General features: G+C 36.6%; 1 protein-coding gene across 2 annotated transcripts in view; it reads right to left on the bottom strand.

The window, feature by feature from the left end:
- The window catches only part of GATAD2B (GATA zinc finger domain containing 2B), a 129,022-nt gene that overhangs the window by 14,898 nt on the left and 99,764 nt on the right, over positions 1-14,360 (bottom strand). The gene's annotated exons all lie outside the window — the stretch shown is intronic.

Here is a 14,360-nt window from a genome sequence, read left to right as displayed (position 1 = left end):
AAAATTAGATCAGAATAAAGTCTCTTAAACAGCCTATGAGGAACGTGGGAGTGGTAAAGTATTAAGAAGAATTACTGATAAATATATATGGAAGTTCAAAGTTAACTAAGCTGACCTTCTGCCCTATACTTTCCTAGAACACCCTATATTAAAAGAGATTTCCCCACTCAAGGTCAGCAATGAAAGTAAACTTCAGATACTTTCTAGTCACTGAGACCCTCACCATTTAGAAGCCTGAAGGTAAACACTACTACATTCACGAGGATAATCCATTACGAGTCTATATTCCTCAAAAAATAAACATTTCCAAGTGACTGTACATGTATGATCAAAGTCAGTTAGTTCTATTCTAGCTTTCACACCAAATTCTTCTCCTGGGAAAGACTCTTCTGAGAATGGGAAGGTCCTCAGGTCACTCAAGCATATCTTTAATTGGCCTATCTAAAATCTGAGAAAAACAAACTAAACAAAGGGTGTCTGACAGGAAGCCTCAGTTGTCTGGATTAGGCATGGATTGGTGGGGCCCATATTACTTGCCCTCAGTTATATACAGATATAGAGTCAACACCTTAAGACACTTGGCTTTTCTTATAAAGAACTCGGGTTCTTAGTCTGACAAAAGGTAATACTTTCTCTATCCATGCAGAAAAATTATTAAAGGCAAGCTAATCATCATCTTTCCTTCTCACTTTGATTTTTTTTACACTAACAGTTTAATGCAGAATTTCTCCAACACTTTCAAATCCAGGCCCACTGTTCTTGTGGGAAATAGCATGATATAATGGAAAGAAAAGTTTACGAGTCAGAGAAACAGAGGTTTTAACCGTGACTTACTTTTACAAGATTAAAAATATAAGTTACTCTTCTTCCCCAGGTCCCAGTTTCATTTGTTAAATTGGGTGTACTTAGAAGGCATTCAATAAAATTTAATTTCCACACCTTAGGGTCATGACTTCCATATCTAAGTTATGAAATCAGTCAGATCCAACAATTCACAGACTTGAGCAGGACAGGGAAGAAGACCACAGATGCTAACAGGTGCTTTTGTTCAGAAAATTATGTATGTGCTTAAGGCATCTTCCTTTCCAGTGCACAGAGTAAAATAAGGGCTATTTTATTCCTTTCTGGTTATAATAAAGAAAAGAGTAACCAAGAAAAGAATTCCCCACAAAGGAAACAGACCTTTGAAGACCAAGAGAGTCAAAACCCAGATCTCTGAAGTTTTTGGGTAATGTTTCTTAATTCTCTCTCTCTTTTTGCTTTATAATTTAATTAAGATGTTATTCACGTATCATACAACTCACCTACTTAAAGTGTACAATTCAATGTTTGTATTTTAAGTATATTCACACAGTTGTGCAGCCATCACAACAAAACAAAACAAAACAAAACCAAACCAAACCAAACCAACCAGTCACTCTTCCTTTCCTCCCATCCCTCGGCAACGATCAATCTATTTTGGTTCCACAGATTTGCCTATTCGGGACTTATAAAAATGTAATCACACTATCTTTTGTGACTGACTTATTTCATTGAGCATGTTTTCAAGGTTCATCCATGTTGTAGCATGTATCAATACTTCATTTCTATATACTGCCAAGTAATATTCCATTGTATGCTTATTTCACATTTTGCTTATGCATTCATCAACTGATGAACATTTGGGTTCTACTTTTTGGCTATTATGAATAATGCTGCTATGAGCATCCATATCTTAAGTTTTTGTGTGGACGTATGTTTTCAATTCTTTTGGGTATATACCTAGGAGTGGAACTGCAGGATTATATGGTTAACATTTTGAGGAACCTGCCAAGCTGTTTCCCAAAAAGGCCATAATCATTTTACATTCCCACCAGCAGTGTATGAGGGTTCCAATTTCTCTACATCTTCTAACAGCTTCAGATAAGAGACATATTATAGTATATACAAACATTCTTTAGCTATAGGTCCTCCAAAGATTTATTATTTTGACTTTTGTTACCTTTGAAGTGGTTTACCTCTTTAAAAAGAAGTACCCCTAGATGTAGTGACTGGAAAGCTCAATGCAACAGAACACCAGGAGTTAAGTCTTAACTCCATGGTAACAATGTCTTGGTTAAGTCAACCAACACCACATACCAAGAATATAACAGAGTACCAAGGGAAGTTGCAAAGGGTAGGAAAAGTGTGACATTCAATTGATAATACACTTAGATGGAAAAACTACTTCAGAAAAGTACACAGCAAGATAATATACAAATGTGAATTAATTCAGTACAGTATTCTAAGTTTTCAGATAAACTATGTTCATGAGCGCTGAAAGTAAATGACAGAACTTAATAACCTAGAACTGAATAGAGTATGGGATGCCATCATTACCTTGGCTTCTTGAATTGATGGTTATACAAACAGCAGAAAACAGTTCAAATTCATTTCTCCTTATATACTCCAATGAGGCAAGAAGGAAAACGGACACATTGTGGAGTTGGGATAAACTAGAACCAAGATATCTGAATGTCTGAGGTAAATAATCTTTCCCAATAAATTGTTTGAGAATCCCTGATCAACTTTTCCTTGCCCACCACTGACATTACTGATCTGTAAGTCCTAACTTTATACACTCAGACAGCCATGCCTGCCTCAAATTCCAAAAATATAAATGAGCATAAAAGCAATCTTTCTGGGGTGATGGAAATGTTCTAAGATGGATTGTGGTGAGAGCTGCACAACTCGGTAAATTTACTGAAAAATCACTGAACTGTACATTTAAATTATACCCCAATAAAGCTGTAAAAATCACAATGTAAACTTATTACACAAAAATTCCTCTCCAAAAAATGAAGCAAAAATTTATTTGCCATCTGTACATCCTGTTCAGTGAAACATCTATCCATGTCTTTTGCCCATTTACTAATTGATTTTATTATTTTCAAGATTATATATATATATTTTCTATTAATACTAGTCATCTGTCAGATACATAGTTCCCTAACTTATTTTAATAAAGAAAGTTACAGATACAATCAAAGCATCCTGTTTTAACATCATTCCCAACATATTATCCACCCTCCCTCCCTTTTCCCTCTCCAGAGACAGGCATTATGGTGAATTTGTTGATACTATTCCCATGAATATTTTTCTAAGTTTACTGCATATCTATGTATCCATAAACAATATATACTACAGCTTGTATATTTTTAGAAATTGTATTTAAAAGGGTAGCATCTAGTATATATCCTCCTTCATTTTGCTTTTCAATGCTCAATTTTTTATATTTCAGATTTATCCAAGAAAACGCATAAAACTTGTTCATTTCTTTTAACTGTTATGTAGAATTTCACAGCAGGAATAGACAACTTAGTTACCTATTCTCTGGTTCAACAATTAGGTATCTATTTTATAATATTAAAAACAATGCTGACATGCAAAAGTACTAAATTTTGAGATCTCATTTATCTATTTCTCCTTTCACTGCTTGCACTTTGGGTGTAAGGTAAAGGAAACCATCTCCTACCAAAAGATCTTTAAAATATTTCCCTAAATTTTCTTCTAAAAGTTTTAAGGTATTAGCTCTAATGTTTATGTTTTCGATCCATCTTGAGTTCATTTTTGTACAAGGCATGAGATAGAGGTCCTCTTTCATTCTTTTGCTTAAAGAGTATAGAATGTTAAATAAGGTTGATTGTAAAGGTTCAGAAATGGATAGCACAATATTCTATGATGATAGCAAAATACTGTAAGTGTAATTAACAAAGCTGCCTGTGAGTATGGTTGAAAACAGTGAGGCTAGAGTTGTGTATGTCACCAGAAGGCAAGCTCGAGGGTAAAAACTGGGACTGTATTATTTAGCGAAAACTAGAGTGGACAATGATGGTGGTTAATTGCACAAATATAAGATTTTACATGAATGAGAACAATGTACATCACTATTACAAGGTGTTAAAAACGGGAAGGTTTATGGAAAAAATACAATTAATGCAAACTAAGGTCTAAAGTTAACAGTAACACTATAATATTCTTTCATTAATTGTAACAAAGGCAATATGCCAAAAATAAATGTAAATAAAGGGATATAAGGGAGGAGTGTGGGGTACTTTTTTCTCTCTTTTTTTTTTCCTTCTTTCTTTTCAGAAGAAATAGGAATGTTCTCATATAGATTCTGGTGGTTAATGCATAACTACATAATTATACCAGGAACCATTAACTGTACCAGGATGGATTGTATGGTGTGTGAATAAAACTGTTAAAAAAAAATAAACAGGAGACTTTCGGGAAGACGGTGGAACAGGCGAGGCAGAACAAACTTTTCTGTGAAAAAAACTAGGGAAGGGTTGGAGGACAATCAGGACAACTGTTTAAGTGTGTAAGTGGCCATAGAAGGACTTCTGCAATACCGGGTGAGGACCTGGATAAAAAAGCGGAGAAACTGCGTCTCAAAGGACAGGGTGTTTATTAAATAGGGATCACTGCCAGGGGAAGGCAGTGGCAAGATGGCTGCCAAGCAGGGGAGTAAGCAGCTCCCCACTCCCATGCACCCATTTCAGCAATTAGCTGGGGAGATAATCCTCTACAGCCACACGACTGGGAGCTCCCGTGAGGGAATGTGGGAAGCAGCGGACCAGTGTTGACTGCATTTACTCTCCCCTCCATGGAAGTCCGTGGTGGGTATGGGCAAGAAGCAGGAAGTGGGGCACATTTGAGATGGAGGGTGAGATGCGCAGCCCCACAGCCTGAGAACGACCCACTCGGAGGCACAGAAATCACCAGACCCACGGTGCCCTTGAGCAGACGCCCTGCCAAACTGCAAAGGGCTGCCACCACAACCCCAGGACTGGCAGTCCCCAGTGCACATGGAGAACTAGTGTGCTGATTAAATTCCCACCCAGCTTGGACCCCGCCAAGTGTACAGGTGAAGTTGGGGGAAAGCTGGCGCGAGGGCAAGAGATGGCTGGAGAGCGCCATCTGCTGGGAAGACAGGGAAAGTGCTAACAAGCAAGCTGTGCCTCAGCCAAAAATAAATATATAAATGTCCAAATAATCCTGCATGTCACAACATAACCTTATCAAGTAAATGCCTGAAGCCAACAGAAAATCATAAAGCACATGAATAAACAAGAAGTTTCGGACAAGCCAAAGGACCAAACTAAAAAGCTGGAAGAGACAAAGAACTTAGAGCAATTAATCAAAAAGGTACATGCACATCTCCAAACAAATTCAATGAGTTGGCTAAAGACATAAAGAACATCAAGAAGACTCTAGAAGAGCATAAAAAAGAATCTGAAAGAGTAAATAAAAAAAAGCAGATTTTATGAAAAAAGATACTGTTGATCAAATTAAAAATACACGAGACACACAACATCAGATTTGAAGAGGCAGAAGAAAGAATAAGTGAACTAGAGGACAGAGGAATTGAATGCAAATGAACAAAAGAAAAAATGGCAAAAAAATTGAAAAATTTGAAATGGATCTCAGGGAAATGATGAACAACATGAAGCAAACAAATATAAGAATCACTGGTGTCCCAGAAGGAGGAGAGCAAAGGGCTAGCAAGAATATTTGAAGACATAGTCGGGAAAACTCCCCAACCCAACAACATAAATATGCAAATCAAAGAGGCCCAACAAGCTCCAAATAGAATAAATCCAAATAAACTGCTCTGAAAAATACAATAATCAGATCATCAAATGCTAAAGAAAGGGATAAAGTTCTGAAACAGCAAGAGAAAAGAGTTTCACCACATACAAGGGAAACCACCTAAGACTAAGTACTGACTACTCAGTGGGCACCATGGAGGTGAGAAGGCTGTGGTACGACATATTTAAGATTCAGAAAGAGAAAAACTGCCATCCAAGAATTCTTTCCAGCAAAGTTCTTCTTCAAAATAGAGAGTTTAAAATTTTCATAGATGAACAAATGCTGAGATAATCTGTTAACAAGAGAACTGCCCTACAAGAAATATTAAAGGGAGTTCTACCAGTTGAGGAAAAAAAAGAAATGAGCAAGAGGTCTGGAGAAGGGCACAGAACTGTTGAGTATTAGTAAGGGTAATTTAAAGGAAAAAAAGCAGAGGTGGGGCAGGGAATTCTGACAAATAAAAACCAAAGGATAAGATGGCTGGTTCAAAAACTGCCCACGGTTATAACATGGAATTTGAATGGGTTAAACTCCCCAATTAGAAGACATAAGGTGGCAGAATGAATTAAAGAGTATGACTCATTGATAAGCTGTTTACAAGAGACTTCATCTCAGACCCTGCGATACAAAGAGACCAAAAGTGAATGGATGGAAAAAAATATTCCATGCAAGTTGCAGCCAAAAGAAAGCAGGGATAGCAATACTAATAATCAGACAAAATGGACTTTAAATGCAAAGGTGTCAAAAGAGACAAAGGACACTACATATTAATAAAATTCTTCACCAGAAATAACAGTCATAAATGCTTAGGCACCCAATAAAGGTGCTCCAAAGTATGAGACAAACAATGGCAAAACTGAGGGGAGCAATAAATGTTTCTACAATAATACTGGGAGACTTCAATACACCACTCTCTTCTACAGAAAGAACCAGGAGGAGGAACAATGAGGAAACTGAGAATCTAAACAATGTGATAAACGAATTAAGACTAAACAGATATATATAGAGAGCATTACATTCCCAATTACCAGGATATACATTCTTCTAGTGCTCATGGAACGTTCTCTAGGTTAGATCATATGTTGGGGCACAAAACAAGCTTCAATAAATTTAAAAAGTTTGAAATTCTTCAAAGCACATTCCCTGATCATAATGGAATGCAACTGGAAATCAATAACCACCAAAGAACCAGAACATTCAAAAACATGGAGGTTAAACAACACACTCCTAAACAATCAGTGGGTCAAAGAAGAAACTGCAAGAAAAATTGTAAATATCTAGAGATGAATGAAAATGAGAACACAACATATCATAACCTATGGGATGCAGCAAAGGTGGTGCTGAGGGGGTAATTTATAGCTCTAAACGTATGCATTATAAAGGAAGAAAGACCTAAAATCAAAGACCTCACTGAACAACTGAAGAAGTTAGAGAATGATCAGCAAACTAACTGTAAAGCAAGTAGAAGAAAAGAAACAACAAGGATTAAAGCAGAAATAAATGCTATGGAGAATAAAAACAAAAACACAACAGAGAAAACTAAATATTGTCTTTTCTAGAAGATTGACAAGATTGACAGACCTTTAGCTAGAATGACAAAAGTAAAAAAGAGAGAAAACCCAAATAAAATCAGAAATGAGAGGAGGGACATTACTGTGGATCCTGAAGAAATTTAAAAAATTATAAGAGGATAAATGAAAAACTGTACGCCCACAAAGTAGACAATTCAGAGGAAATGGATACTTTCCTGGAAACACATGAACAACCTAGACTGATCTGAGAAGAAACAGAAGACCTCAACAAACCAATCACAAGTAAAGAGATCCAAATCAGTCATCAGAAAGCTTCCTACAAATAAAAGCCCAGGGCCGGATGGCTTCACAGGGGAATTTTACCAAACTTTTCAAAAAGAACTGACACCATCTCTGCTCAAACTCTTTCAAAACACTGACAAGAAAGGAACACAACCTAACTCATGAAGCTAACATCACTCTAATACCAAAACCAGATAAAGATACTACAAGAAAGGAAAACTATAGGAGACTCTCCCTAATGAATACAGATGCAAAATTTCTCAACAAAATACTTAAAAATCAAATCCAAAGACATATTAAAAGAAATCACACATCACAACCAAGTGGAGTTCATTCAAGGCATGCAAGGGTGGTTAAATGTAAGAAAACCAATCAATGTAATACAACACATTAACAAATCAAAAGGGAAAAATAAAATAATCATCTCAACACATGCTGAGAAAGCATTCAACAAAATTCAGCATCCTTTTCATCATATTTTTTTGTTGTCAAATATAACATATATACATAGAAGTGATAACTTTCCAAGTGCAATTTAACAAGCAGTTAGAGAGCAAATTTCAAAAAATGTTATAGGTTACAGTTTCAGCTATTTCCTTATTATGAAATATAACATATACACACCAACTTAAATATCTTTCAAAGAATGATTTAACAGGTAGATATATACAGGAAATTTCCAAAGATGTTATGAGTAATAGTAGCATCCCTTTTTGATAAAATCACTTCAAAAGGTAGGAAATGAAGAAAACTTCCTCAATATGATAAAGGGCATATATGAGAAACATACAGCCAGCACAGTACTCCAAGGTGAGAGACTGAAAGCCTTCTCACTAAGATTGGGAACAAGATAAGAATGCCCATTGTCACAACTATTATTCAACACTGGGCTAGAAATTCTAGACATAGCAATTTGGCAAGACAAAGAAATAAAAGGCATCCAAATCGGAAAGCATGTAGCAAAACTGTCATTATTTGCAGATGATATGATCTTTTATTTGGAAAATCCTGAGAAATCAATGACAAAGGTCCTTGAGCTAATAAACAAATTTCAGCAAAGAGTCAGGATACCAGATTACAGTCCCCAAATCAGCAATGTTCGTATACATCAGAAATGACCTAAGTGAAGAGACACTCAAGAAAAAAATTCCACTCACAATAGCAACTAAAAAAATCAAGGATCTAGGAATAAACTTAAACAAAGACGTAAAAGACATCTACACAGAAAATTACAAAACTTTATTAAAAGAAATCAAAGAGGGCTAAATAGGTGGAAAGATATTCCATTTTCATGGATAGGAAGGCTAAACATCATTAAGTAGTCAATTCTACCCAAACTGATCGATAAATTCAACACAATTCCAATCAAAATTCCAACAACCTACTCTGCAGACTCAGAAAAGCTAGTTATCAAATTTATTTGGAAGGGAAAGGGGCCTCAAATTGCCAAAAACATTCTAAAAAAGAACAGAGTGGGAGGATTCAAACTTCTTGACTTTGAAGCCTACTATAAAGCCACAGTGGTCAAAGCAGCATGGTACTGGCACAAAGATAGACATATTGATTAATGGAATCAAATCTAGAGTTCAGAAATAGACCCCCTAGATCTATGGTTGACTGATTTTTGATAAGGCCCCCAAATCCACTGAACTGGGACAGAACAGTCTCTTCAACGAATAAGGCTGGGAGAACTAGGTATCTATATCCAAAAGAATGAAAGAGGCCCCTTACCTCACACCCTATATACAATTAACTCAAATTGGATCAAAGACCTCAATATAAGATACAGTACCATAAAACTGTTAGAAGATAATGAAAGGTAACATCTTCAAGACCTAGTAATAAGAGGTAGCTTCTTAGACCTTACACCCAAAGCACAAGCAATAAAAGAAAAGGCAGATAAATGGGAACTCCTCAAAATCAGAAGCTTATGTACCTCAAAGGACTTTGTCAAAAAGATGAAGAGGCAGCCAACTCAATATTGGAGAAAATATTTGGAAACCATATATCTGATGAGAGACTGACATCCTGCATACATAAAGAAATCCTACAACTCAATGACAACAATACAAACAGCCCAATTATAAAATGGGCAAAAGATATGAAAAGACATTTTTCGGAAGAGGAAATACAAGTGGCTAAAAAACAAATGAAAAAAACGTTCATCTTCACTAGTTATTATGGAAACACAAATCAAAACCACAATGAGATACCACCACACACCAATAAGAACATCTGCCATTAAACAAAGAGGAACTACAAATGCTGGGGAGGATGTGGAAAAACTGGAACTCATTGCTGGTGAGACTGTACAATAATACAGCCACTGTGTAAGATAGTTTGGTGGTTCCTCAGAAAACTATAGATATCTAGTTACCCTACAATCCAACAATTTCACTTCTCAGTATATACCCAGAAGATCTGAAAGCAGTGACATGAAGAGACATTTGCACACTCATGTTCACAGCAACATTGTTCACAACTGCCAAGCAGTGGAAACAACCCAATTGTCCTTCAACAGAGGAGTGGATAAACAAAATGTGGTGTGTGTGTGTGTGTGTATACATATATACATACATATACATATATATATATATATATATATATACACACACACACACATATATATATATATATATAAATAAAACGGAATACTACACAGCAGTAAGAAGGAACAAGGTGGTGAAACATGACAGCATGGATGAACCTTGAAGACATAATGCTGAGTGAAATAAGTCAGACACAAAAGGAGCAATATTGTATGTTATCACTACTATGAACTCCCTGAACAATGTATAATCAGTGTCTTATAATGTAGAATACAGGGGAACTAGAGAGAGTCAGAAGCTAGTGAAGAGAAAATGATTACCTAATATGTACAGATATGTTAATAAGGGTGAACTTAAAGGTATGGTAATGGACAGAGGTGATGACAGTTTGTTAACGGACTATTAACTATCAGGGCCATACCCAAAGGAAACATGATTGAAAGGGTTTGTTTAAAGTTATGTACCCCACAAGTGCTTGCATGATCTACTTCCAAGGAACGACAGTGGTACAAAGAGTTAACAACAGAATGGTATGTGGAAAAAGCTACACATTGCATATTACAGACTATATTTAATAGGAATACCTTACCAGTACCATACTAATACTAGGGATAAATAACTCGGGGCTGATAAGAACTTTGGGGTGTTTTGGATTATGATAATTGTTTAAAATTTGAGCATGATGCTTGTACAACTAAGTGAAGATAGTGTGAGACACTATATTGTATAGTCTATGATATTGCCTGTATGTTAAAACTTCAACATCTGTGTGAGACCAAAGGATGAGATGTCATTTTGTCCAAAATTTAAATTCTCTGTAACACACCATCTAATTTAACTTCCTGTTCACTTTAACAATCTAATTACGTGGAACCTAGAATAGGGAATGAGATCTGGTTATTCTGTACCAGTTAATGTAATACCCTAATACATTCCAATTATTTTGGGCAGAATGTAAAAATGTATTCATAAAGTCCCTTGAGGGACAGAAGAAACAATGTGTACCTATTAAAACTTCCTCACCTGGGGAACTCTTGATTTTCTCTCAAGCATTAGGGACTCCCAATTTAATACGCCAAGCCCTCAATCTCGAGGCTTGCCCTTAGGAGACTTATTCCTGCAATGACGAAGCTAAGCCTACTTATGTAAATATGCCTAAGAGTCACCTCCAAAGAACCTCTCTTGTTGCTCAGATGTAGCCTCTCTCTTTAAGCCAAACCCTGCAAATAAACTCACTACCTTCAACCCTACATGGGACTTGACTCCCAGGTTTAAGTCTGCCTGGCAATGTGGGATATGACTCCCAAAGATGAGCCTGACCCTTGCATTGTGGTATTGGCAATGCCTTCTTGACCAAAAGGGGGAAAAGAAATGAAACAAAATAAAGTTTCATTGGCCAAGAGACTTCAAAAAGAGTCAAGAGGTCATTCTTGAGGTTACTCTTATGCAAGCTTCAGCCAGATACTGCAATTTGCCACAGTATGCCAAGCCCCAATGAAAAGTATTCTTGAAAACCCTAAAAAATACCCTGAGCTCTATTTATGACTTTAGAGAAGTTTTACTCAGTAAGTTTAGTTTTTCCAAAAAAGCCTCCAAACTGTTCCTATGCCAGATAAGCCCTAAAACCCAGAGGTACCCATCTCTCCAAGAACATCAATCAGTTTAATTCCTCTACCTCATGATGTCGACACCCCTTTTCAGCATGAAGAAGTCAGAATGGTCATTGCCCAGATATCCCTGAAGATTGAGAGAATGATTAAATGAGAGGGCGGAGCTGTAACAGAGAATTTAGATTTAACAAATGATTATGACCACTGACTTATTATATAGATATTTCTTTTCTTTCTAGTGTATTAGAGTAGCCAGAAGGAAATACCTGATAATATTTAACTGTAATCCAATAGCCTTGATCTTTGATAATGACTGTATAACTATAGACAGCTTTTACCTTGTGACTGTGAGATTGTAAAAACCTTGGGACTGGCACTCCCTTTATTCACTATATGGGTAGATGAGTAATAAAATAAAGACATGCATTAAAAAAAAAAAAAAAAAACAATGCTGAGACTTCTGGTCAATAAAGATGGTGGTATAAGATACTCCAGGATGCTGTCTCTCCACAGAATATTTGAACAATTAGCAAAAACTGGCAGAGCCATCCTCCGCAAAACTTTGGAAAACAGTTAAAGGGCTGCAGAAACTGGCAAATACCAAATGAAGAAAACAGCTTTAAAAACTACAGGAGAAGGCTATGGAGCCCCTACTGGGCCTGGCCTACTCCCTCCCTGATGGAGCCAGCCTGCACTCCCATTGTGGTCCCCAGCTCCGTTCCAGGAGGGAAAAAAGTAACCTCTATGTGCATATCACTGATCTAAAGGAAGGCAGCCTGAAAGACTGAACCAGGAACTGAATCAGAAAGGCTGAACTCTGGCTCAACTTTCCATAACCTGCCCTGCAGTCAGAAGCAGCTTAAGGGACAGCTATAGCAGTGTGAGAAACAATTAAGTCAAAGCAGTCTGGCGCAAAGACTACCTGCTTTAGACATACACCAGAGCTCCTTGAAAGGGGTGAAAGTCAATTTCATAAGGAACAGAAGAGGTATTCAAGAATCCCAATCAAAATTCCAACACCCTTCTTTGCAGAAATGGAAAAGCCAATCATCAAATATATATGGAAGGGTAAGTCCCAAATTGTCAAAACCATCTTGAAAAAGGAGAACAACATCGGAGAACTCATACTTCCAAAATTCAAAATTTATCACAACACTACAGTAATCAAAACAGCATTGTTTTAACAGTCAGGCATATAGACAATGGAACTGAACTGACTTAAGAAAAAAACCCTCACTTTGGTGGCCTATTAATTTTTTACAAAGGTGACAAGTCTACTCAATGAGGAAAGAATAGGCTCTTCAACAAATGGTTTTGGGGAAGCTGGATATCCATATAAAAAAGAATGATGATGGATTTCTATGACACATCAGATACAAAAATTAACACAAAATGGATCAAAGACCTAAATATAAGAATCAAAACTATAAAACTTCCAGAAGAAAACAGAGGGAAGTATCTTTAGGACTTTGCATTAGGCAGTTATTTATTGGACTTTACACCGAAAGCAGGAGCAACAAAAGCAAAAATAGATAAACAGGACCTCATCAAAATTAAAAACTTTTGTGCATCCAAGGACGTTAACATGAAAGTAAAAAAGACAACCAACCCAAGGAGAAAATATCTGATAAGGGTTTAATATCCAGAATATATAGAGAAAGCCTACAACTGAACAACAAAAAGACAATGCAATTAAAAATGGGAAAAAAACTTGAAGAGACATTTCTCTTAAAGAAAAAATACAAATGGCCAAAAAATCCCATGAAAAGATGATCAATATCATTAGTCACTAGGGAAATGCAATCCAGAACCAACCATTTCATAACCACTAGAATGGCTACTATTAAAAAAATGGAAAATAACAAATGTTGATGTGAAGAAATAGGAACATTCGGTCACAGTTGGTAGGAATGTAAAACGGTGCAGCCGCTCTGGAAAATAGCTTGGTGGTTCTTCAGAAAGTTAAGTACAGAATTACCATATGACCTGGCAATCTCATTTCCAGGTATGTATCCCAAAAAACTGACAGCAGGGACTCAAACAGATATTTGCACACTGACGTTCATAGCAGCATTACTCAAAATTGCCAGAAGAAGGAAGCAATCCAAGTGTATGTCAACAGATGAATGGATAAACAAAATGTAATATATACATACAATGGAATATTCAACTGTAAAAAGGAATGATACAGGAACATTATGTATGAACCTTGAAGACATACTGAGTGAAATATTGTATGATTTAATTTATATGAGACCTCACTTTTATAGAGAATATATAAATTCACAAAGGCAAAAAAGCAGATTATAGGGTCTCAAGGGTGGGGGTGGAGGTGAGGACTTATTGCTTAATAGGTATTGTGCTGGTTTAAAGCTGTACCCCAGAAAAGATCATGTTCTTTTAATCCAATCCTATAGGTGCAGACCTATTGTGGTGGGACCTTTTGGTTAGGTTGTTGCAATTGAGACGTGACCAATGCCATTCAAAGTGGGTCTTAATCCTTTTACTGGAGTCCTTCAAGAAAGGATAAAGGAAAGAAAAAGCCGAGAGGGCTCAGAGAGAGAAAATCTCTGGAGAAACTAAGAGAGGACGACACACAGAAGCTCAGAGAGTGGATGACTGAAACCAGAAGCTGAAAGCAACAAAACCCAGGAGCGAAGGACCAGCAGCCTGCCTTCAGAGACGGTTTATCACTCTGCTGATGCCTTAACTGGGACATTTTCATGGCCTTAGAACTGTACATTTGCTAATCAATTCCCATTGTAAAAGCCAAC

Source organism: Choloepus didactylus, chromosome 2, assembly GCF_015220235.1.
Source record: "Choloepus didactylus isolate mChoDid1 chromosome 2, mChoDid1.pri, whole genome shotgun sequence".
Lineage (NCBI taxonomy): Eukaryota > Metazoa > Chordata > Mammalia > Pilosa > Megalonychidae > Choloepus > Choloepus didactylus.
Note: the sequence above shows the minus strand (reverse complement) of the source record. Positions and strands in the feature narration are given on the sequence as shown.